General features: G+C 41.7%; 1 long non-coding RNA gene across 1 annotated transcript in view; it reads right to left on the bottom strand.

The window, feature by feature from the left end:
- Positions 1 to 6,787: 6,787 nt before the first annotated feature.
- LOC309675425 overlaps positions 6,788 to 26,017 on the bottom strand; it is a 56,908-nt gene continuing 37,678 nt past the window's right edge. The window contains exon 4 of the long non-coding RNA XR_014269497.1: positions 6,788 to 6,839. This is a non-coding gene — a long non-coding RNA (uncharacterized lncRNA). The remainder of the gene's footprint in view (positions 6,840 to 26,017) is intronic.

The raw sequence follows: 26,017 nt of genomic DNA, 5'->3' as shown, positions 1-26,017 counted from the left end.
AAGGCTGAGGTACTTAATGCCTTCTTTGCCTCAGTCTTTAGTAGCAGGACCAGTTGCTCCCTGAGTACCCAGGCCCCTGAGCTAGGAGACAGGGGCGGGGAGCAGAATGAAGCCCCCGTAACCCAAGAGGAAAAGGTGAGTGACCTGCTACAGCTCTCAGACACACACGAGACTGTGGGGCTGGATGGGATCCACCCAGGCATACGGAGGGAGCTGGTGGACGGGCTCACCAAGCCACTTTCCATCATTTATCAGCAGTCCTGGCTAACCGGGGAGGTCCCGGTTGACTGGAGGTTAGCAAATGTGACATCCATCCGCAAGAAGGGCCAGAAGGAGGATCTGGGGAACTCCAGGGCTGTCAGTCTGACCTCGGTGCCTGGGAAGGTTATGGAACAGATCATCTCGAGTGTCATCATGTGTCTCATATAGGACAACCAGGTGATCAGGCCCAGTCAGCATGGGTTTATGAAAGGCAGGTCCTGCTTGACAAACCTGGTCTCCTCCTATGATAAGGTGACCTGCTTAGTGGATGAGGGAAAGGCTGTGGATGTTGTTTACCTGGACTTGAGTAAAGCCTTTGACACCATTTCCCACAGCATTCTCCTGGAGAAACTGGCTGCTCATGGCTTGGATAGGTGTACTTATTGCTGGGTGAAAAACTGGCTGGCTGGCCAGGCCTAGAGAGCGGGGGTGAATGGAGTTAAATCCCGTTGGCGGCCGGTCACGAGTGGTGTTCCCCAGAAAGACATTGAGGTGCTGGAGCGTGTCCAGAGAAGAGCAACAAAGCTGGTGAGGGGTCTGGAGCACAACTCTTATGAGGAGCGGCTGAGGGAACTGGGGGTGTTCAGCCTGGAGAAAAGGAGGCTGAGGGGAAACCTTATCGCTCTCTACAGCTCCCCGAAAGGAGGGTGTAGCGAGGTGGGAGTCGGTCTCTTCTCCCAAGTAACAAGTGATAGGACAAGAGGAAATGGCCTCAAGTTGCACCAGGGGTGGTTTAGATTGGATATTAGGAAACATTTCTTCACCAAAAAGGTTATCAAACGTTGGAACAGGCTGCCCAGGGAAGCGGTAGAATCACCATCCCGGGAGGTATTTAAAGGACGGGTAGACGTGGTGCTGAGGGACATGGTTTAGCGGTGGTTTTGGCAGTGTTAGGTTGATGGTTGGACTTGGTGATCTTCAAGGTCCCTTCCAACCTAGACAACTCTATGATTCTATTCTATATATGATAGATGTGTGTATGCAATGAATGTCAGCAATGCACACACCTACCTCACTCAACAGAACACACAGCTGCTCCTGAAAGAAGTGACATTTTGGAAACTGCAAAGTGTTTCCACTACCAAATGGCATGCTGTCTCCGTGAAACACATCTGTGGCTTGCTCCTCGTGAAATTTCACTCTGCTCACATAGAAAAGCTGTCTTTGCTCGCAATAGTAGCAGTATCTTCTTGTAGAATAAATTCATGGTTTCTTTGCAAGTATCTCGACATTTGCATGCAAATACTAACTAGAGCAAAAGTATGTCATTTTGCTTAGTTCAAATCCATAAGAGAGGGAGTAATGTTTGAAACCAGCAAGCAAGAAACTGAGGACTGAAAAAAAAAAAAGGAGAATTTTTTCAAACAGGATAAGAAACCCAGTCTGAAAATATCCATGGAGCACAGAGCATAACAAACTAAATATGAGCTACAAATACAGAATAATATAAATACATAAATACAAGCATACTTGATTTTGAGATTTTCAGATACAGGCCTTGAACTTCCTCTCCTCAGTCTATTGCAGTTTGTTTGTTTTGCATAATAAAATTATTTTGGTTTGTTCCTTAAAACATACTGCAATTTCTTTCCTCAAAAAAGCCCACATCTCAGTGCAATGACATTCGCTCTGTGAAGACACATGGCTTATTTCAGCTGAGAAGTGTTCTGATCTACAGGAACTAATTAGAGCATTTTCTCGAGCTCGTTCCTTTCTTCTCATTACTGGTGACCAAAGACAAGTGCTGAGACATGATTATTGCAGAACTGTCTGCTAGTGTATGCATTATCTTTTCAGAAATAAATTGGCAAATATTACCAGAGTAGGTAATGCTTAGGAAAAGAGCCACTGGCAGAAAACAGCACCCGTAACAGTCATCCTAAGGCCACACAAGCTGATGTCTGCCAGAAACAACTTCAGAAAAAAAAGTTATTGGGGAAACAGAACGTAGAAGAAATTAACTCTGTGCAGTGTGATGTGAGTAATTATTTACAAAGGCATTCATAAAATGATCAGAGGGCTGGAACACCTCTCCTGTGAGGACAGGCTGAGAGAGTTGGGGTTATTCAACCTGGAGAAGAGAAGGCTCCGGGGAGACCTCATAGCGGCCCTTCCAGTACTTAAAGAGGGCTTATAAGAAAGATGGGGACACGCTTTTTAAGAGGGCCTGTAGCAAGAGGACAAGGGGTAATGGTTTTAAACTAAAAGAGGGCAGATTTAGCCTAGATATAAGGAAGAAATTTTTTACAATGAGGGTGGTGAAACACTGGCCCAGGTTGCCCACAGAGGTGGTGGATGCCCCATCCCTGAAACATTCCAGGTCAGGTTGGACGGGGCTCTGAGCAACCTGATCTGGTTGAAGATGTCCCTGCTCACTGCAGGGGGGTTGGACTAAGTGACCTTTAAAGGTCGCTTCCAACCCAAACCATTCTATGATTGTATGATTTCTTTGTGTGGTCTGCAGGCTGTTGCAACTGTTGGGTATTTCAACCAGTGATTTGAGGCGTACCACCTTGTCTGGAAGGCTGAACAGCTTCATACAAAGAGTTCTTGAGTTCAATAAATTAGAGTTATTTGCAAATTAGTTTATTTGTTTAGAGCCATTCCTTAGCACTATACTCTATGAGTGATATATTTGACCTCAAAAGGGACAGCTTGCTTCATCTGCAAGTTCTTAATTGCTGTGCAAAGAAGCAGCAATAATTACATAAGAAGTGAGGAAAAGGAAGGCATAAGCTGTTCACCCAGTTTAAATGTGGCCATCCATACCAATGGTATAGCACTTCTGCATTTGGGGTGCTTTTCTACATTTCTGCATGTCATGCCTTTTTATTGTCTGGCTGCATGAACTTCTAAAAACCTGAATTAAGTTGTCAGAGCACCATACTCTTAGTGGACTGAATATACCACGGAGTCAGCTGATACATCTGCACATGATAAAGACAGAATAAGATTAATGTGAAGGAAGTGCAGAGAGCTGTTCACAGTATTGGCACCATCGTGCCCCTAAGAAGTGTAAAGGTTGCTCCAGCTGTTCAAACAGTCTCGCCTGACTATATGTTTCAGACAAAAAGTGGGTTGCTTTGCTGAAGAGTGTTAATAAGACATACCAGATCTTAACCGAGTCAGTCAATATGACAAATTCTATAGTCTGAAAAAAGTGGTCAGGGCAGAATTTAGCTTCAAAGAGCAACCCCACCGCCAGAGACAGGCTCGAATAATTATAAAATCCATCGTGTTGCGCAGGCACACTCAACAATAAGTATTTTAACTTCCCCAGTCCTTCAAAATCCCATTTGTTTCTACTTCCAGAGTGCAGCGGGGCTTAAAGAGCATAAGTTTTCAGAAGTGACAGATTTAAATCCAAACCAAAATAACATCAACAGGAAAAAAGGAAAACACCACACCAGGTTTATGAGGGAGAAAATCAGATGGCATTTTTACATGCAAATGATGGATATCAGTGGGAAAGAATTCTATATGATAAATGTGCTCAGTTTCCTCTCTGCTATTAAGTGAGCTTCTGCGATGCCATTGCCTATCCCGGCCTTACATTTCCATAGGAAATTGCACAAGCTTTCCCATGCAAATTTGCGGCAGCTGTATAGGGGACACAGAGCACAAAGCCATGACTGGTTGACCCATCAGTCAAAAGTATCTGATGGATCTTTTTCCTACCAAGGAAGCCAGCTAAAAAGAAGAAAGACGCTTCTAGGGTTTTTTGTGGGCTGTTTTGGGGGTTGTATTTTTTTTTGGGGGGGGGGGGGAGGAGAGGGGAGTTTCACTTTTAACATTTTGTTACTGCTACCAGTATTTTTCATTTCTTTAGGAAGAACAGAGTCTCTCATAGTCACAGAGTTCATGGACAACCCAGCAGTAGTTTCCCATGGTGCCCCCAGCCAAGACTACACTGAAAAGTTTAGCTTGGTCTCACTGTGTCTTTCAGCCTGAAAAAAAAAAAATTACATACTTCAAAAATTCCCCCCAAAAGAGTTTAGTTTATCTCCTCAATAGCTATGCCAGCAGGGAAAACTACTTTCAGCAGTATACATTATCCCTTCACCAGGGGTTTCCACAACAGTACTATAGCACAGAGACCTTGGTAGTTGTACCTTGTGACCTGTCCTTGCTTAAATTCTCTTATTTAAAAGACTGAATAAAGAGAGAAAACCAAATAATTTTCTCACTTCCATAGGCAACTGATTACTTTCTGATTTTTAACACTTGGAAGCTAACATCCAAAGACATCATCTTGCTGTCCCGAAACACACAGAATTTTCACTACAGCCAATGAAGGTTTTGCCAGGAAAGACTGTAATAGTAAACCAAACACACTGAACCTTACTTTCAGGAGAGACAAAATGGAAGTGAAATGAGTTAATCATAAATATTCTTCTTGAAAGGACACTAATACTTTAAGGCAGTACTAGAAACAAAGGGTTAGATTTCCGATGGAGAAATGTTACAATTGTTTTGTGTCCATATGCCCTAATTTGAGGACAAGGAAAACCTTTCCACCACTGTAGTAGGCTCCTTGATTAGGAAAAAAAAAAAAGGAAGAAACAAATAATGACAGCCAATTTCCAGTGCTTTTAGGCTATTTCATATCAAACAGTGTGATGAATGTAGCAATATCACTTTTGGCTATAGCACAAAAAATATTATTCTCTATAGACGCTGCAGCATAAAACAAAAATGCTTTTATTACCAGTAGCAATGATGTGACATGCCTGATGAATGCCACTTTAAGACTCCTTTGGGTCCCAGCATCCCTTCACACTTATTATCAAGTTACTAATAGATTCTGCAGGTTTGACTGGCCATCATTTAGGAGTGTCATTTACTCTAAAATGACAGAAAAGTAAAATGTTCTAAAATGTTCAATTTTTCTCTTTTCCCTGACTGACTGACTAATGACTAAGAATAATAACTTTTATTCATGTTGTCTAGGTGATGAAATGGCCACTGTAGAATGATGAATATCAAGTAAAGATGTTTTCATTTAACATAGGCAGGGGAAAAAAACCCATGGACCTTTAAGTCTTAAAAATACAAAAGAGAGCAGGCAGCTATTTAAGTATTCACATCTCTTGTATGACAACTGAGTCTGTTTCCCATTGTTATTAGTTTTATTTGGATGCATGGAAGCATTGATAACAACAGGGTCAAACAAGTTACAGATTAAATCCGTATTTGCAAGATGATACTGTCCAAAGGCCCCCACTGAGATTAACACCCCTTTATTCTAGGTACTGTATAGACATACCATAAAGGTTAATTCCCACAGAAAAGTGTAGAAGTTTGATAAATCAGAGCAGAGCAGAGATGTACAGAAAGAGAAAACAGTTGTACAGCAGATCCATGGCAGACCTCACAATGGCTTCTATTTAGATTGGAGATGATACTTAGGTTGCAAACAACTCATAAGGGTCCCTGCCTTTGCAAATCATAAACGTAATACCCAGCAGAAGACGATCGTCACTCACCGATGCTTTCTTCAGTATACTACAGTACAGAAATAAGAATATAAACCACATCTTTCTGCAAATTTAATTAATTTGAGCTGAGTGCCTAATTCTCTTAAGCCACTTAAAAAATCAGCATAAATTCTTGTCTGTATTAGAGGATTTGATCTCACCATGACAAAGATGCAGTAATTCTACATTAACTAACTCAACATAAGTGCTCACCTGACCCTCCCCTTAACATGCTCAGTCCTTGTAGTTCAGTCTGGTCAGCAATGAGGGCCACTGGGAGTTGATCTTTTCTGGAAAGAACAAAACATTAAATAGTAAACTTTCCTTTCAAGGGAATAGATTTTGTCTTTCTCCTTACCTGGGAAAAAGCAAAAACTTTATTTCAACATAATTTCGTGTTGATAAAGTACAGTTTTTTCAAGATTTTTCTTAAAAATTTATCTTTACCTGAAATAGCTTGACCTCTTCAGTTCAGTAAGTTTATATGTGGATCAAAGCCACAAAGCAAGATGTGATTCATTTTTTGTCTGTATAAATATGGTAGCAAGTAAGCATATTCTAATGTTACTTTTACATAAAGTATATACCATGGCTTTAGCAGGGTTACTTTAGATTTGACATGGCAGCAATTCCAATAACTTCAGTGGAGATACTACTGATTTGCACTGACTTTAGCACTGAGTCCAGCCATCCCAGATCTTTAGCCTTCCAGTTCTGTGAGGAGATTGAAATGTCTGGAGAGCCCGATTTGGCCAAACAGGGATTAAGCGAGCTGCATTTGAGCAAGCTTTTTAAGTTGTTCTCCTTGAGATGGAAAAACTCCATCATGTAAAGGGCTTGAGGGACAAAGGGCTTTATGGTATAGGGGATGAAGGGCCACCATCCCAATTGACTCACCAGGCAGAGCAAACGAGAGACTATGGGAGATAAAAGCATCCGCTGCCACAGCCTCAGTAAAGAAGTCATCTCTGCAGCTTCTGCCACAGCCTGTGATCCACTTTGAGAGGACTCCCATTGCTACTGTGTTTCTTATTCATTAGACACACTTTGAAACACCAGCTCCTGGTCACTCGGCGGTCATTTTTGATCATAACAAGTTCCCTGGAAAAGAGGAGAAGAAAGCGAACTATATGATCAGAAAGATCACAAAATGCTGCTCTGGCTGTATTGCAGGCTGTGTAATGTAAACTCTATCAAATAAACACTCCCGGATATTTTCCTACTCTATGATTACTGCAGTAGAAATGCTCAATAATGTTCAACAAATGTACGAAAACAGCATATGTCAATCCAGCATTTCCTTCAAACTGTTCTATTTTGAGTTCCTGTTTTGTTCAATTAACACCGCTATAACTGACTCACTCTAGTTACATCTGATCTGCTCAGGAGGAACAGAAGGAGCTTTCGTTAGCACTGAAAATCTATAGTTAAGCAACTTCATAGCAGTGACACACAGAGGTGAAAGTCAGAAAGATCTGAGGTCTGATGCTTAGAGGTCCTTCTCAAAATGCTGGCAAAAAGCATTAAGGCTGGTATTAAGGCTACGCAAAGTCTGTGACTTTCTCCAGCCAGAAAAGAAGACAGGCAAAAAGCACCTTTGTATCAGATGTTATTAGTGATAACTGTTGTGCGTTAACACTGGAAAGAGCAATAAATTAATCTTTTTTTCTGTTTTCTTAAGTGTCTTGTGCGCGTTTCTTCCACATGCTCTCTTTTTCTTTGTGTATTAACAGGAATTCAACTATTTAACAGAAGAAGACAGCAGAATATACTTTTGGCTAAACCAAAAAACCAGACTAAATCCCAGCATGGAAACCTTAGGGAGAAAGGGCTTTATTGTAGCTGGGAGAGGTGGTCCCACACAGGCAAACATCTATATAATTTACCTCTTTCAAAACCCAAAGTCTCTTCATGCCAAATAAACCACTAGTGATTACAATTAGTGTTATTCTACAGCGATGCTGATCAGTGCTAAGTACCACCCAGCACAGCTGTGGGCCCTGTGTAGAAGACTGTCTGATCTAATTTCACACACAGCACTCTGAAATAAAAAAAGTGGGTGGGAAGGACAGAGGAGTGCTTCCAGTACTCCTGTGGTTATGGAGCAAAGCTTGCTGTTCGAGCACTGGCAGGTAAAAAGCTGACGGTGGTGACTAGTAAGCATGCTGAAGAAAAACACGAGAGGGTGAGGGCCCAGCCTGAGGGTGTTTCCCAGCTGTTAGGGCAGCAGAGGACACAGTAGGATGCTCAGGAGAGACTGTGGAAGCCCCTTTAATGCAAGAAGTTGGGTGGTCCTGATTTGCCAGTGCTCAACTGGAGCTGTGGTTTGTGAGGCGTCTGGGAGAGAATGTGTGCAGCCTGACAAATGAAGAGTAAATGGTAGGAAACAGGTCAGGGGTGGAAAGATGCGTGTTGTGAGCCAGACAGTCAGAGCAGGTAGCTAAAGCCACACTGGGGAACAAAATTCGAGGCCATGCACTGGCATAACTGTTTTCCTACCAGAATCACAGAATGGTCAGAGGTAGAAGGGACCTTAAAGATCCTCTAGTTTCAACTCCCCTGCCGCAGGCAGGGACACCCCCCACTAGACCAGGTTTCTCAAAGCCCCATCCAGCCTGGCCTTGAATACTTCCAGGGACGGGGCATCCACAACTTCTCTGGGCAACCTGGGCCAGTGCCTCACCACCCTCACAGTAAAGAATTTCTTCCTAATATCAAATCTAAATCTCCCCTCTTTCAGCTTAAAACCATTACCCCTCATCCTGTCACTGCACTCCCTGATAAAGAGTCCCTCCCCATCTTTCCTGTAGGCCCCTTTTAGGCACTGGAAGACCACTATAAGGTCTCCTTGGAGCCTTCTCTTCTCCAGGCTGAACGACACCAACCCTCTCACCCTGTCCTCATAGAAGAGGTGCTCCAACCCTCTGATCATTTTTGTGGCCCTCCTCTGGACCTGATCCAACAGGTCCATGTCATTCTTATGTTGCGGGCTCCAGAGCTGGATGCAGTACTCCAGGTGGGGTCTCACGAAAGTGGAGCAGAGGGGCAGAATCACCTCCTTTGACCTGCTGGCCACACTTCTTCTGATGCATCCCAGGATTCGGTTGGCCTTCTGGGCTCCAAGTGCACACTGCCGGCTCATGTTGAGCCTCTCATCAACCAACACCTCCAAGTCCTTCTCCTCAGGGCTGCTCTCAAACCATTCTCCATCCAGCCTGTGCTTGGGATTGCCCTGATCGACATGCAGGACCTTGCACTTGGCCTTGTTGAACTTCAGGAGGTTTGCCCTCTCAAGGTCTCCCCGGATCATAACCCTTCCCTCCAGTGCGTCAGCTGCACCACACAGCTTGGTGCCGTTGGCAAACTTGCTGAGGGTGCACTCAATCCCATGGTCCATGTTGCCAACAAAGATGTTAAACAGCAATGGTCGCAATACTGATCCTTGAGGAATGCCGCTCATCACTGGTCTCCACTCGGACATCAAGCCATTGACTGCAACTCTTTGAGTGCGGCCATCCATCCGATTCCTTATCCACTGAGTTGTCCATCTGTCAAATCCACGTCTCTCCAGTTTAGAGACACTAAAGAAAAGTTAAGGGTCCAGGACTCTAATGACTTCACCGAGAACATGACTCAATGGCACACTTATTTAAAAATGTATTTAAGCATCTAATTATGGTTTCTGTCTTAAAGAAAAATACTTATGAGCTTGGCCAAATCCAAATCCAACAAAGTGGGAGAAATGCAACCAGACTTCAAATACGGTTCAGATAAACTCTGAGAATCAACAAACAGCACATCCATCCCAGACTCCCTGGTGAACTGTGCATTAGAAATCATTCGTAAAATTATTATTTTAGTCCTAAAGACAAATTCATTTTACACAAGCCTAGAAGACTCTGTTGCTATTAAATCATCATCAAAAACATCAACGAAAGGTCATTTTGTCAGTGTTCTCATTTTATATTGCTAGACCCATATTTCCCTGTGCCTGCCTGGATCTCTCTGCCTGAGGCACTCTCTTCCCTTGTTGCTTAGGTGAAGGCAGCTGCTATGTGGATATGCTTTACAATGTGTTTTGAAATTATTCTCTAAATAAAAATTGGGTTCTGTAGGCTGCAATAGGCAAGTATAAATAAGGAATGTGTCTCTGGTTTAAATACAGTAAGAAAACACACATCCCTAATGCAGAGTAAGGAACATTTCTGGATAAAGGCAGGAAGGTAAGACATTATGTTTTAAATAAAAGCTAACACTAATGAGCATTTCTAAGATGGATTTGTACTAAAGTAACCCTGAAAAGATTTTAGAAACAGGTGTATTAAAATGTTCATTTGAAATCGTTATGAATTTTTGTCTGAGGAGCAAGTTGTCTTAAAGGTTCCATTTTCTAACAGAGAACTGTTTTCACTTCATGAAATATTTTGCATTATATTTTAATTAAAGTTATAATTACAGAACTAAATATAATTAGCTTCTTTCTTCAAAAGAAATTGGAAGTGAACTTACTTTATTAAATTTTCAATTTGTTTCCTGCAGTGTTACATAGTTTATTCTAATTAATTGAATGAGATCTCATAAATATTTTATCAACATAGGGATGTGATTAACAGCTCGAGTTTTGTGTGGTTTTCTTTTTTCTTTCCAGCTTTCTTCTTCTCTGCATTACCATTCCCCCAGTTTTCATGTGCACTCTCCTGCCTACAGTGACAACTTAAATATGGGAGCCCTGACAGAGCCCCCCCCCCCCCTCCCCCTTCCACAGCAAAATGTTGTGTTTTAGCAGTCTTGGCCATAGGAAGCCATTTTTAACTTCTCTTTGGGAATGTTTGTTATCTAAGCGAGACCTCATATAACACAGACCATGGAAGCGACACTCATTTCTTGTGTGATTTATGACTTCCACACTGAATCGCTTCCTGCAGAATCTTCTCCGCTTTCAGCGTGTGTTTGTGTGTGCGGCATATTTGTTTATTCTCAGAGCAGATAAAGCAGAAAGGAGTAGAAAGGACTGTAACCCCCCATTAGCGCACCCTACGCTAGAGATTAGAAAATGGATCAGAAGGTACATATGGCACAGCTCCCTAGTCTCCGTTGGGTTGCAAAGGTCTCAATTTTTCCGTGGCATCAGCGGGATTTAAACTTGGGAGTGCTGAATGGAGCCGTCGTGGTTTGAGCCTCTGGCTTGACCTGTTCAGCCTCCCCCCTGCAGTGTGGATATTCAGCACAGCAGAAACATCAGCACAGTGCCCTCAGGCCCCTCTTACAAGATGGAGAGTAGCATCGGGGGAAACCACACCGGGGGCTTCACAGACTCACAAGGCAAGAGGCAATCCCCTCTTGAGAGCACGTCAAAGCAAAGAAAAAGGGAAGGAGGGCGCGGAGGTGAAGTGACCTGCCTGCAGTTACACACTGTATCAGGACAAACATGAGAATACGCTCTCCTAATCCCCGGTCCAATAATGCCTCCCTCCCCACCACTACTGAAATGGGATGATTACAATTTACGTTGGAAGCGCTGCTCTGCAGCCACAGCGGCGAGTAGATACACTTATCAGCCCGGAGAGCTAAGCAAATAAACAGCATGTTGATCGTATCAAACAGAAAGAAATGTAAGTACATCTGTATGTAAACTGAATAGTCAGAAAGTAAGAAGATAATCATTATGGCTCTGGATCAGATTGAATCTCTGTGAGTGCCCAGTTTAGAGGGGAAGGGAGTGGTGTCACAGAAAGTACCACTGTGTTCTTTTAATATATTCCAGATTAATTTAATTAAGCACTGCTTTAATAATATCAAAGGAAAGCTTCAGACGTCACCATGACCTTTGCATCCCACAATGTCAAAGGTATGGGATAAACTGAACAAAAATGAAATCCATATATATTTTATCTATCCATTTAGCTCAGGCAGGCGTTGTGTCACTTGCCCATCTTGTATTGCTGACAGCAACAGGCTGAGTATCTTTTAATATCTAAAGAACAAATTGTTTTCCTGCAAGCATGCTTCAAAAGTCCCAGTGATGCTAGCTGGAAGCGTACACATTCCTCCCTGGGAAAAAAACTTCCCCTAATTGTTTTTCCTGTTCATGCATTCCTTTACCAATTATTCTTCAATTTAGGCCAAATTGTGGAACTAAAAAAGTGGATCAGATTTGTTTCTCATTCTATATGTTGTACAAAACTGGGCAGTCCCCATCTGCGTGCACAGTAGTCCTTCTTTTGAATGATGAAATAAATCAGTCGAAATCATGTTGACAAGAACCTTGCAATGATGCCTTGCACTGATGATTCAGTGATCCTGTTGCACTGTTAGTGTTGTTTTCCAAAGTCTAAAACTATTTTCCGATCAACCCGAATTCTGATGGATAGATGATGTTATTAACCCTGATGTTTACAGGCATTTCTTGCAGAGGCTGGAGCTGCGACTGTTGATGCCAGACCTGGATTTGACCCGAGAGTTGCTCTAGGTTTATGTCTTGTAATGACTCCAAAGCAGCTTTATTGTGTTTGGGTCGTCACCCCCTGTTAATTTACATTACTTGTCTGAAATCAAGTACTTGCACAGCTGCAAAGGCAATAATAACAGTAAATGCTATTTTTATGTGGAGAAGGTCCGCATTTCTCAGTTCCTAATACACCAAGAAAGATGAAAAGGCCAGAAAACTTGTTCTGCTGTTAAAATGACAAGATTATGGATATTTTCTAAAATTATTACAAGAGAGGCCTGGGATTCACATGTAATATTTAAAGCACATCGAACATACTTTAGGCACTGCATTATTAATGTCAAATGAAGTATATTCTCTAAGTATTTATTTACAGCTCTCCAGTGTTAAAGCTTGGAGTGGGGATTCCTTCCCGTGGCTGTATTTCCCACTGTGGCAAACATCTTGCTCCTTCTCAGGGTAATGCAACCTCCCATTTTCCTAATTCCGACTTCCTAACCTTTAATTCTCTGTGTTCTCTCCCGGTCAGAGCTACATGTCATATGGGTAGTCGAGAGGGAACTTCGTGTAATATCAGCATCAGCAAAGTCAGCTGGGCCAGTTCCCAAACCCTTACAATTCCCTCACCACCACACTTCAACAAACAATGGCATCACAGTACTATCACTTTATCTAGTAAAGGGTATTTTATCTCCTTCTCTTGTTTTAGTTTGTTTTCACAGCTACAGTCTTGTCTTTTACCTTGTAACATAACTTCAGATACTTTTCCTGTTACCAGATTCTTTACTGCCTGCTGCAGATTTTTTCTCAACATATGGGGAAAACAGTCTTCACGCTTTTCGTTCCATTCCATGTCCTTGACACAACGGGTGGTTTAAACAGTTTGCATATGTATACACAATGGAGAGGGGAATCTGCGCTAACAGAGAGATGGATGCTTGAAGCATTTTGTTGAAACAAGTTTTAGAGAAGGTTCTACATTTTGTTAAAAAGTTTGAAGCTGATTTGAAACCCAGATAGTATTAACTCATTTGTAATGTTAACTCACAACCACTGGCAACACCGCAACCGTTCTGTTCCTGCATTTTATTTTATAACTGAGTTATTTTATAACTGAGTTATTTTATAACTGAGATCACTGTGCTAGGCATGGGACAGGCAGGCGCACAGATCCCTCCGTGGCAGGAGCTCCCAGCTTTGTGGGCTCAGACGATCCCCTTACACATTCACGGCAGAGGAACACAGAAGCTCTACGGGCTTACAAAGCCATGCTGAAAAGAGAAGCACTGGTGCTCGTATTCAGGGAGCTGGCATAGCGCACACTACATCGACTCTGCTGCGTCCTGAAAAGATGTTGAATTCTGAGACGGAGAATAACTCATGTCATATTTCTCGCTGCCAATTTGGCCAGAATAGTTTCTATTTCATATCTCCTTTTAATTCACAGCAAACTTCTTGATGATAAAAATACTGTGAGCTACGTTATGCTAAGTTGGCATATTCCGATAACCAAGGGTCCTTGGAACAACTGCAAGGGCTTTGAAGAAAGATGCACTAAAACCGGTCCTGAAAGTTTTCAGGGTGTGATCACTTCTGTAAGGGAGGACAAGTGAATAGATACTTTGATGCTGGAACTTAGATCAATATAATTTTTCACTCTAACCGTAACAAAACCTCAGTCTGGATTATTCAGTCTCTGTGGTTTTGTCACAGCATTCACGTGGCATATGTACCACAGTATCCTGATCAGTAGGTAGCATCTGTCCTGAGTTTTGTTCTATTTAATTTGATAAAAGTGGAGCTCATGCAAAGACAACTAATTGGGGAGCTGAATACACAACCTACCACCCACCATGTGTCATTACTGGAAATAACTCCACAAAGAAACCACATTTGGAGCTGAAAACCTAAGACAGCTTTAACTCCTGATAGCATTCTCTGTTTCATTAGCTCAGTAACTTGGGATGTTTTTTATGACACATACACACCACACATCCCCGTGCAGAAGAAACTGGACCCAAAGGCATTCTGAGTAAGGGAACTCTGAAATCCCGTAGCTACGACAGTGCAGGCTTTACACCGACTTCAAGAGTGGGACAGCTTGGCAGGAAGACGTGGCCAGAGCACAGATATTCTCCCTCTGTATCATTTGGTGCGATGGTACCAAGATGATTATAGGACCAAAAATTTAGTAAAAAGCTGCCACATGGCCTGATAATACACAGGGCACAAATACTGTTTAATGCACGCAGCAATTCCCTTGCTAGGACCTCACTTTGTGGGACAAAAGAGAGACATGATACTGGGACAGGGGCAGATAAATAAAGACAAAAAGGACTTGGTGGCTACAGTGTCACCTCTCTTTAGCTTCCTGGAGAATGATGAAGAGCCTTACGGTTGTCAGGAAAAACTCACTGCCCCAAGACAACTTTGAAAGTGTTGGGGAAAGTGTTGGCCACCCTTGTCTTCTCTCCTTGGCAATGACAGACACTCCTCTCAGACATCTACAGGGCACTAAATGACTAGGCAGGTTTCACTACAAGGAAATACCAGGTCTTTACAGCACTCCTGGGAGAAGCAAAGGAAAAAAATAAGTCCCTATCTGGCTTTTCCAAAAAGCCTCTGCACAAAAGCATATCTACGTATATCCACGTCACCTTCAGTCTGATGCTCATCACACTCATTCAGACCATACCAGTTCAGATGGGCAGGCGACCAGGGGCATTTATCCTACCACAGTCAGCGTGTCAATACACCTGTGGCTTTAAACTAGCCACCAGACCAGCCACTGCTCTGTGCGCCCAGCCCGACTTGGAGAGCATCACTCACCCAGGCACCCCTGAAGTCCTACTTCTTTTGTAGCTGTTATTCATTCCAGTTCATTCTCTTTGCCCCATATTGATTCATCTCAACAGCTCTGTCTCCACAAAGTATTAAAGAAATTCTCCCTGTGATATTTCCATTTGCCTGTGTTTTTAAATGGGATCAGTTTGGCAGTTTCAAACAGATGCTATATTTTATTGTCACCTGGAGTATACCACAGCGTTTCTCCCCCTCCTGATTTACATATAACAATACGGGATAAGCGGAAACACGAAGTTTTTATTTTAGAGGCACTGTCACTAAAATGCCTTTAGAAGCTTCCAGAAGAATAAGAGGTCACCTATTTCTTTTGGCCTTATAATTTCCTAATTACAGAGCTACAAGCTATGGTTGAAGCCACTGCAAAAGCATATCCTTTTCTCTGCAGACATTTGTTTCACTGAGGCCCCCATAGCTTTCCACACCTTGAATCATCATTGATATGCTGCTGAAGATCTGGACCCAAAAAATAAATAGAATCACTCCAAAAAGGACTTCAACCTTTAGTGAATTATGTCCTTGACTCTTTATTGCCAACTCAAATCCTCGTAACTTTGTGTTTAGACATGCCTTAGATGTCATATCAATTTTAATACAGAACTTCCTAAAAATTTAAAAGGTCTACATCTTTTTTCACTGTTACAATTGAAATCCTTGAATGACCTGCTATCAAAAGAGACTAAGTAAGGCCAAATTTTCCATTCTCCACAGTACTTCGATACTTGCTCCTGTTACTTTGTCTCCTAGTAGTTTCTGAAACTCTTGTTTTGCTCATTTAATGCAATTAGAATTCAACATGAGTCTCAAAAAATCAAGACAATATAATCACATCTCACTGTAACTTTTAAGCTGTTGCAAAAGCTCATATTCTTTCCCAAATTCTTTCTTTTTCTCCAATTAACTATTATATATTTAGTGCTTATTTTCAAACATTAAATGCTTCAGTTCAAAAGTGCACTAAGCAAATAAGTAATGTGCAAGGATTTTTAGCACTCAAAGGAAATCCTATGAACCTGTGACACCCTATTTTTCAGCAGGAAGAAAACCAGACAATTGTGGATAATTTAAATTAAACTACTTTGTAGTAGTTCTAATTTTGTAGCCATAATTTTCACTTTATAATGTACTTTCACGAAGCCAAAAGGAAAATTTTAGGAGTTCTGAATACATGTGGGTGTGAAAATGTTATCAAGGGAAACATGACTTTTTTACTGATTTCTGATGATATACTCAGATTTCAAAGAGATGGATTTTTTCATCACCTTGCTTTCACCAAGTATGAAATAAAAAGAAATGGGACAGTGCAGCTCTGTGATCAAGTAAATGATGTGGAAATATGCAAGTTCATAAATGAACAGTATTATTTTGCAATTCGTTGGAGTTAGGCAGAGGAAAGCAGACACCCATCACGTTGACCATTGTGAAAATCCAGTGTGACCAGTGGCCTTTAATGCTGTGTGGGAAAGTGTTTGCAGTAGCTCCTAATGCCTTTTCTTTTGGGTATGTTCAGAAACTTTCTGATGTAACATTTTTTACTGGCAAATGTCAGTTATGCAATCTGAAACAGTTCACAAGAAGGGGTTAGTTTCAATATATTTCCCTCCACACATTTCTGACTCACACAAAATACCGAAATTAGCAAACATCTTGTTTGCCAAGAAGTTTCATTTCCCGGTCTAATAGACTGTCAGTATTTTCAAAATGATTGAAATGAGGATCTTAAGTGATACAGCACGAGATGATCAGTTGCTTTGGATTTTTCCATTGCCAATTTCATCCTACTTCAAAATTATTGTTTCTAAAATTTTTACAAACCACCGCAGACTAGGAAACCCATTTGCCACGCAGGTGCAGTATCAGGTACTCCTGGTTCCAGACAGGTGTTCCTGCAGAGAGTGTGTCTGCTTCTGCAACGCACTTTCATTTAGAATTGATTAAGAATTGCTTGATCCTTTTTTTCTCCCGTATTGGAACATGTTGGTTATTTAGCACTGGACATTCAAGTTCTTCTGGGCACTTTTTACCCATGTAGGTATAGCTCAGGGCTCAGGCACCAGGGAACAATGTTACATGAGGAACTTTATATTCTGCCCAGGGTTTAACAGATATGACTATAATGGACTCAGATAGAACTTCCATAGGAAAAAGGGAAGGGACGAACAGCAAGTAACTGTACAAACTTTAGATAAAGTTTATAGCCACTTTACCATCCCTGATAAGTCTGTGCCTGTGCTATACTTGCTAATATGCATCTCTCTTGGCAGTGTTAGCTCTGACCTCCTAGAAACAGTCATCTGTATTGTGCACCTGTGAGCCAAAGACATTTTACAACAGCACAAAGTGAACAGCCCATAGTAGCAGTATTTCAGCTGGAAGGACTAGAGGTGAAACAAGAGATACCACATATCTATGAACATCCTGAAGGGACCTCTCACACTGGTATCATTTTATAATCCCTTAAGAAAAAAAGGGCATAACTTCTAGGAAACCCCAGGAGACTGATGACCATTAGCAACTTGACAGAAGGGGAGGAAGTTCAGCTAGCAGCTTTTTACCAAAACTAAACAAAAGATACTGTAAGTGACCCGGAACTCCAGCTCGGCTTCATGAGGACAAAGCCACAGAACCATGTGTGTCCTTTCTTCTTCCCACCTACAACCTTTCCTGGGACTTTGCAATCAAAGGAAGCAGAAATGTACTTTTCCCTACTAGGAGCAATATTGGAAAAGGCTGCGCTTTACAGAGCATATTTTCTGTTCAGTTTGTTCCTTACGTGCAGGCTGGAGTCCTCTTTCATAAGGACTGAGTGGCATCTCACTAGATACGCTTACCAGAAGAGATGTTGCGTTTGGGCTGGGGGAGGGAGCAGGGAGTTTGAGGCTCCTGCTAACAGATGTTAGAGCAACCCCAAGCCTGCTCCAACCAATGCCCAGGAAATGGTACGCATGCTCTCAGCCCCGTACTGAATTTAAGGGAGCCTGAACGTGGCAGTAAAGAAGCACATGGCTTAGGAGCTTGCACAGGGGAAATCAGAGGAGACAGCTTGGCTGAGTCCAAATGGAGCACGCTAGTTGAGTTATTCAAATATTAATAACAGCTGCCGGAAATTTGGAAGAGCCAGCAAAGTTGAAGAATGCCCTGAGCATCTGCCCTTTTGTAACCATGTGGCCAACACATACTCTGTCTCTGCCAGGAGCAGTATTCCCTCTCTGCAAGGCATTACAGTTGGCACGAATGCCTGCCTGGACCACTGCCGGTACCTGGCAAGCATGCCGCGGAGAGCAGTTGTTCTCCAGTCCCCAACCTCACCACGTTCACTGAAACCCCTCCAACATGGCCAGCGCACAGCCTGCGGGAAGAGGGGAAGTGGTTTATTATTCCCTCTTCTCTGAACTAAGTAACACAAGGAACTGAGGAGTTCTTACCATTTGGATAGCACTCATGGCTATAGATGGAAATATACAAGCGTAAGTAAAGCGTAAGTAAAAAGTAAAAAGAATGTAGCCCCTCACTGGCTACCGCAGTTGTCTCCTGCCGCTGGCTGCAATGATACAGCTGGCTAAGTAGGGCCTATCAGCTCTTTGGATGGATTAGCCCACGGCTGCCACAAAAAAGGCATGTGTACATGTGTTCTCTCAGTTCAGTCAATAAATTCAAACTATGGTTAAACTAGCTGTCTCAGGGAGCAAAAATCTCACCCCATGCTAGCCACCTCAGCAGATCTGTTGCTGGGCTTGTTGAATGAACCCTATTTCTAGGGGCTGCAATAGTCTCAATGCTCCGGCTAGGTGGTTTAAAGCTACCTTAGATATGTTTATAAACTCTGTATTCATGGCAATGTAGACACACTCTGAGATTACATGCAGATTACTGCCAGAAAGATGGAGAGAAGCACACCATACAAATAGAAACATGCTATCAGTCTAGTCTGTTACGTCAACCCACCATCCATTATCATGGTTATTAACCTACTTTATTGCAGATATGTCAAATGTTCTGAAGGAAATTCTCAATTTCAGCTCCACCCTAACTGACTTCCTACAGTCACTGAAGAGGACACCTCCATTGCACCAGAAAGTTTGTAAGTGAAGCATATCAGACAGACAAGAAGAGGACAGAGGGAACTGTTAGACAGTGGCAACTGGCAGTGGGGGACAGAACGTGCCAGAGAGGCAGGAATGAATGTAGATCTCCCAGATCTCAGCCATAAAAATATTCTTCCTATCACCTGTGAACACTCCATGTTGGTTAATGACCCTACATACTCGAATACAGCAGCAGGCTCAGAACTGAAAGCTCCTGAATGATCTTCTCTTATTTATATTTCTTTTCTTGGTGCATAATTATAAGTGTGTCCATATGCATTCCTCACGTGTACCACAACTTCTGTTGGACTAGGTTTTTTTCAAAGAGAAAGCAGTACAGCAAGGAACTTTTCCACTTAAAAGTATTCTGCTCCAATGAATCACGGCTGTCACTTCAAAGCTATTTATCGTGCTAACAATATTTTTCCAGAAGACTGTTTCGTTTAGTGATTTGGAATGTAAGGACAATTGTGGGGAATAAATAACCATGCCAGCCATAAGATCGAAAATCCACAAAGATTTCAGAACATATGAAAAGAAATGTATTTTAAAAAATCCCGGACATGCAAAACAAAAGATTCAGATGAAATTCTCATAGCTGTAGGGCTTTTGCTTGCTATTCATGAGAGCTATGGAATTCGCTTCTACTTGACATCAGAAATGCAGATTCAGTGAATTCATTTAAGAAAAAATTGAAATCTTATCTTTTTAGGCTGGCTTTTCCAGCCTTAAATGCAGCTCAGTTTTAAAGCTCCCAGATATTATTTTATGTAAAGCCATTTGAGATCCTTTGTATTATATACATTTAGTTTTATTGTATTTAGTTAATGTGCATCATAAAATACAAAGGAAAATAGTTGAAAGGTGACAAACTGGATAATGGGAAAGGCAAAGTAGTCATTTGCTAATGCAAAAGGATAAATACAACAGAAACGGAAGGAGACCTCTAAATCACGTTCTTGGATATGAAGAAATACTTAGTCAATGAATATACCACAGGGATTTCTTCATCCTCTTTCTTTAGCTGCCATGCACAGCTGTGTGGGTACGGGGACAAATTCCAAATTGTACCGCTCCACCATACCCCCGTTTCTACCTGCCCATACCACAGCATTTCCCAATGTTCCTCCTTCTTTTTCCCTAAATGTGAAATCCAGCTATTCTCTCTTCATGCTTAGTACCTACCACCTGCTTATGGACTACCGCAGGAGCAGCCCGCCAACCAGGCAGAACAAACGGGGCTGCTCCAGAGCCCTGGTGAGGCAGGGAATACACGTGTGTCCCTGTAGCCAGCAAGTCAGGAGGACAGAAGGGTAAACATCTTTGCTCAGTTGCCAAAAGGCTGAAGAATCGCTGAACCCTAATGTATAGCTTCGTCATACTGACCCGAAATCAACCTACTGTCAACGGAGGCAAATTTCAACGTAGCAACCTTTCCTGAAGTTTCAGTAACTCCTCCATAAGCCCATAGGCAACCAGTCCCCTTTGGCTTTTTTAAAAGGTGAATTTTGTTGAATCACAAACTCTTCCTTTAAATGTTATGATTGAGTATTGACTTCCCTAATATATAGCGCTGCACAAACACATGACCCTGACAAGATTTATTATGTCAATTCTTGGAAAAAGTCTGGGAGTGAATTAGGACAAAAAAGGGAGTAATCTGTTTCAAATTTGACTCAGGCGATCACATACTTTAAATATCAAAGGTGCTTTCAGTGAAATCTGTTATTTCTAAGAACTCGGAACTCTCCATTCAGGAGATACAGCTAGGTATTTCTGCGCTCCCAAGTGACAAAAGGTTTAGTTCAACTTTTGCCTTTAGTTCACTCACGAGAGTGGCTGCTGCCGCCCCAAGTCTGTGGTCACTCACTCGCTGTCTATCCCTCCCCCCAGCCCCGTGTACACCAGCATGCTGCAGCGCAAATCCAGCGACAGAGCTCAGTTCAGAGCGCCCCGTCGGGGTGTTTGTTAGGAGTATGGAGCAAATGGCAAACTAAAGGACGGACGCACCTACCTGCCTGCGATAACAAGGATTTGTGCTGCCAAACTCATCGTATGTTCTAACCGGATGAACGAGCAGAACTCATTTTCTGCGGAAAAATGGGATTTCAACTGAATATTCTTCAGCTTTCTGGGAGAAATTTTCCTTACAAAAAGCAGTTTAGCCCTAACCTGATAGATGCAGGCTGAAACAAGAGTGTCATTTGTCCCGCCTTCACCATTTTTCTCCGTGGGCAAAAGGACTGAGGAGGGCATGTTTTGCAGGAGGCATACATGCATCACTGACTGCTGTGGTGCAGAGAGAAGGACCAGGTTCAGCCTCCTGCTATCCGTTATGTTCCCAGGACCAGCTATCTATATCCCATCTTTACCATCAATGAGCAAGCAGACATGCACCATGCAGAGTAGCCAGAACAACCTGCTGGAGGACCGTTTGCCTGCATTGCCCATTTCCCCTCCTCCTAATTTCAGGGAATTTTCTTCTGCTGCAGAAGAAAAAAAAAAACAATCAGATGAGCTATTTTCATGATGCTACGCCCTGTAATTAAAGATTTCTGAACTATAAATGGCACCTACACTCCTGTGCAATGTACAGGGTGGTCTGGGTGTACGGTCTCGTGTCAGCTACATATATAGGTAGCATGCCATGTGACATCAGATAGATCCTTTCACTAAAATAAGAAGTGATAATAGCTTCTGACCAAGTTATTTACATTGCGCTTCATGTTTTCTCTTTTGGAAAAACATTTCCTCTGCGTCTGCATTTGCAACAGTCCATCAGTTCCTATCAGTTCCCTTTAAGGGAGCAGGACCACTCGACAGCCTGATCTGCCACTAAGAAATAACAGCACTGGGAGTCTTAAATTGTAAAAAAGGCATGTTTTCTACATGAAGACTTTGAACTTGGGGAAATGATTTCTGAAAATGATAGTGGAACTAGTAATAATCAAAAAGCTAGTCTTTGCTAGGATGACATTGTTCTAGTTACTTTATTTTAATCAGCCTACTCTAGAAAGGAATTTGGCTTATAATTTGTATTTTAAAAACTCAACATCTTCTGATATTTATAATTTATTTTGGTACAGAATTATCAAAGGAATGCAGAACAAAAATTGAAGAACTTGCTTAAAAACATTAGCAGAGCTAAATTATATATCATGAACATGAAAAAAAGCATAGCGCACAGGCAGCAGAAAGTGAAAGGCAGCTGGGTACAGTAAGAAGAGAGATCAAGGTGCAAAAATATCAATTCAAATATTCTAAACATGACTTAAATATTCATCAACTTGTTCTTCTGTATTTTACAGTTCATTCATCTGTGACTTAAGGGTCACATGATAGCAGGCATGGATTGAATTAGGAAACCCATCTTTGCTGGCTTTAGACTCAGCTTTGCATGAGAATAAGTAGATAGTATTTCCTCCTTCCTTGGGTTTCCCAAGCTATGCAATAGAAAGAATGATAATTATCTTCCTTTTTATGATGCTTTGAGATCTGTGATGAAGAAGTGCTCTGCCAGAGCTTGGATAAGGCCATGTCGCGGGCAACTTTCTCCTTATTTGACTCCATTTTTCTTTTTACAGGCACAGTGTCAATCCATGTTAGGTGCCCTTTTGAAACTCATGTTTCTTTTAAATGACCCCAGGTCTCTTTAAGCTCTGTGTCTTTTCATTCAGTCCCTCTGTGAGTACCCCTTGCACAGGTAACCACTGGGCATGTTCCCATGCAGTCACACTGTCCCCGGCTGCCACTGAACTGATCAGACTCTTTACGATGGCCCTCTTCACGCACTTGGCTTGAGGGCAAGCCTTACATTTTGATCTGTGATAATGACCTACGTTGTGTCATCAGACAAGGAAACGTATTTGGTTTGTGATCCAGATTTAGTTTTGGAGGAGCTGAAAGACAGACGTTGCCAGGGCTGGAACCAGAGTGTTTTTAGAGCAACCCAATGCTGACAATATACTCCTTTTAAGCCAGGTAAACGTCCTTCAGATTTGCTGGAGTCTGTGCGCAGCCTTCCTGCATTTGCACAGGTCTGAAACATAGTAAAATTCATTCCCATTGGCATGCTCCAGTCTAGACCACCTTCTGTTCTTGGCACGCATAATAACTATTTTCACTGTATCCTTGTCAGCTTGTTCTTTCAGGAAATGCATTCTATTTTCCATTAAGTCCTTTTTGCATAAAGTAATTCTTACACCAAGTAGTCTGCCAGGCTTTCTTTATCCTTGGCTGACCCTCGCTAGGTTAGGCTGGCTAATGCCTTGCCTATCAGTTCCACTGCTCACAGTCTTGTGCTATTCTTACTGAGGGCAGTGCTTTCCAGGAAGTACAGACATAGCACTACAAGCAGCCGCTTCACTCAACTAAAATCATGAAGAGATCTATGCAGTGCCAAAATCTTCAGATTTGATCTTAATAAGAAGCCGCTTGCATATTTACGTCCAGGTGCAGTTTTTAAGTCAGATTCTTGGCCCCCTCTGTGGATGGGAACAGCAGAATCCGGTGCGCGGGCACAGGTCTACGGCAGAGTGAGAACCTCACTATGCCAAAATGCCTCCATCCACACAGGGCTGTGAAGGCTCTATGGCACTATTCAGTACAAGAAAAGCCATCTGAATCCAGCCATTAGGAAAGTGCATGCCAAATTTAAAAGCTCTGTTTTGATGGATGTCCTGGTTTCAGCTGGGATAGTTTGTTTGTTTTTTTTTTTTTTTCTAGTAGCTGTTGTGTTTTGGTTTTAATATGAGAATAATGGTGATAACACATATTGTTTTAGTTGTTGCTAGGTAATGTTTATATTAAGTCAAGGACTTTTTCAGCTTCCCATAGACGCTGAGAGGGAGCATAAACCGGACAAGCTGACCAGAGGAATATTCCATACCATAGATGTCATGCTCAGCGTATAAAGGGGGCTTAGCTGGGGGGCAAGGGTCCACAATCGCTGCTTGGGATGGGCTGGGCAACCAATCATCGGGTGGTGAGAGCAATTTGTTGCATCACTTTATTTTGTATACTCTTTAACCATTATTTTTTTTTTTCTCTTTCATTACTGTTCTATTAAACTGTCTTTGTCCCAACCCACGAGGGTTTTTTTCCCCTCCTTTCCTCCCTCTCCTCCCTAACCTACTGGGGGGGGGGGGGGGGGGGGCAGGAGTGAGCGAGGGGCTGTGTGGTCCTAGTTGCTGGCCGGAGTTAAACAATGACAATGAATTAACTGGAATCCTGATTGCTCCAAATGAAGACCACACAGATTTTTGCTTTCTGCCAAGAAGTAGCAGTAGGTTCATAGCACTGTAGAGCTAAAAGATCTTTTTGTCTAGCACCTTATGTCACATAGCCTTATGAATTTTATTCAATTATTCATGTACAGCCTATTACTGTAACTATAACAAAGGGTTAATGTGTCAGGCTAGCAACAGGCACTTCCAGGGCATGTGTATTGTTTTGAAATAAAAGCAATACAAACACATCTAAAAGAATGTAAATTATATCACTGCTGAGAATCTGAAAAGCAGTGATGATTACTTGTCTTTGATCTGCCTTGTTGTGTATTATTATATTTCTGGACTGACAGAAAATATGTTCATTTCAAGGCACCAAAATGTCTGAACTATTTAGGAATTGTCACCTTGAATCAATTCTAGTTTCATGTACTGCATCTTCACAGGCATTATTTCTTCCAAATCAATTCCATCTCTAAACTAATTGTTTAAAAGCCATGACTTCATTCCTATGTTAAGGGAATATCTGTGGCACTCCCAATTAAAACAGAAATACTTACAGTAGGGTACATCATTTACACAATGGCATTGACATCAGTAAAATTTTCTAAACACAGATCTTTTGCTTTTGCACATACACAAAGCAGCTTTTTAAAGGCTGAAGGGCCTATGTTAGAAAAACATACAGTGACTACTTCAACAAGAGAATCAGACATCATTTATAATTCATGTAAGTATATTGAAGTTTTCCACTGCCATCCGAGAAAGATGGTTTCAAATCTACGGAGTGCAATAAGCCAATATTCTGTGTAGCAACTTCTATATATCTCACAGAGATTTTACTCAGGAGATCATTTCTATACTGAGGTCTTCACATCTACAGTGTGATACATTCAAAACCATCACTTTCTCTGCATATCTATCAGCGTTAATTTGTCAGTTTGTTCCCCATGTTATTTTCATAAATGCTTTGGGGACAAGAATTTTTTGAACAGATAGAAGATAGAGTTAAATGTAATCTGAGAGTAATCAGAAGCAAGAGGAATAGTTATCCCAACATTCCAACTATTTTTTTTTTTTATATCCAATATAAAAACCAAAAAGAAACGAATGGTATCTCTGGTCAGTTCCTCCTGCGTTGATGGGCTGATGCAAAACTCCTGCATATAATTCAGCTATTTCCTACAACCACACAATTTAAAAGCCCAGCAAGTGAGGTGCTGAGCTAAGGGAAGTTCATTACAGTTCAACCACAAACATGTCAGTTCTTCTCAAAGAAGGACTTAGATTGTATTTGCCAGTATGAGAAATTTGCACTATGACTGCCTGCAAGGCATCTAACCTATCCAAGACATCTTTGGATCACAAAAGCAATTCCATTTTCAGCTCTTTCTCTTAATTCTCACAAGCATGTAGTCTTAAATAATCCTCTGAAATTTTAGGACTTATAGTAAATGACCGTGTCTAATGTATAAAATCCAGTTTTACACTTTGGAAAAAGCTCCCAAAGAACTTGATTTCTAATAAAATTTTCCTCCATCTCAGCAGCTGGTGATAGTATTTAGCACACAGCAGAAAAGGCTAGAGACTGTATAATGCATCACAAGCGACTTTATTGGCTGTCATATACTTAAAACAGCTTTGTTCTGCACTTGA

This window comes from Vanellus vanellus, assembly GCF_965231255.1.
Source record: "Vanellus vanellus genome assembly, chromosome: 9".
NCBI lineage: Eukaryota > Metazoa > Chordata > Aves > Charadriiformes > Charadriidae > Vanellus > Vanellus vanellus.
Note: the sequence above shows the minus strand (reverse complement) of the source record. Positions and strands in the feature narration are given on the sequence as shown.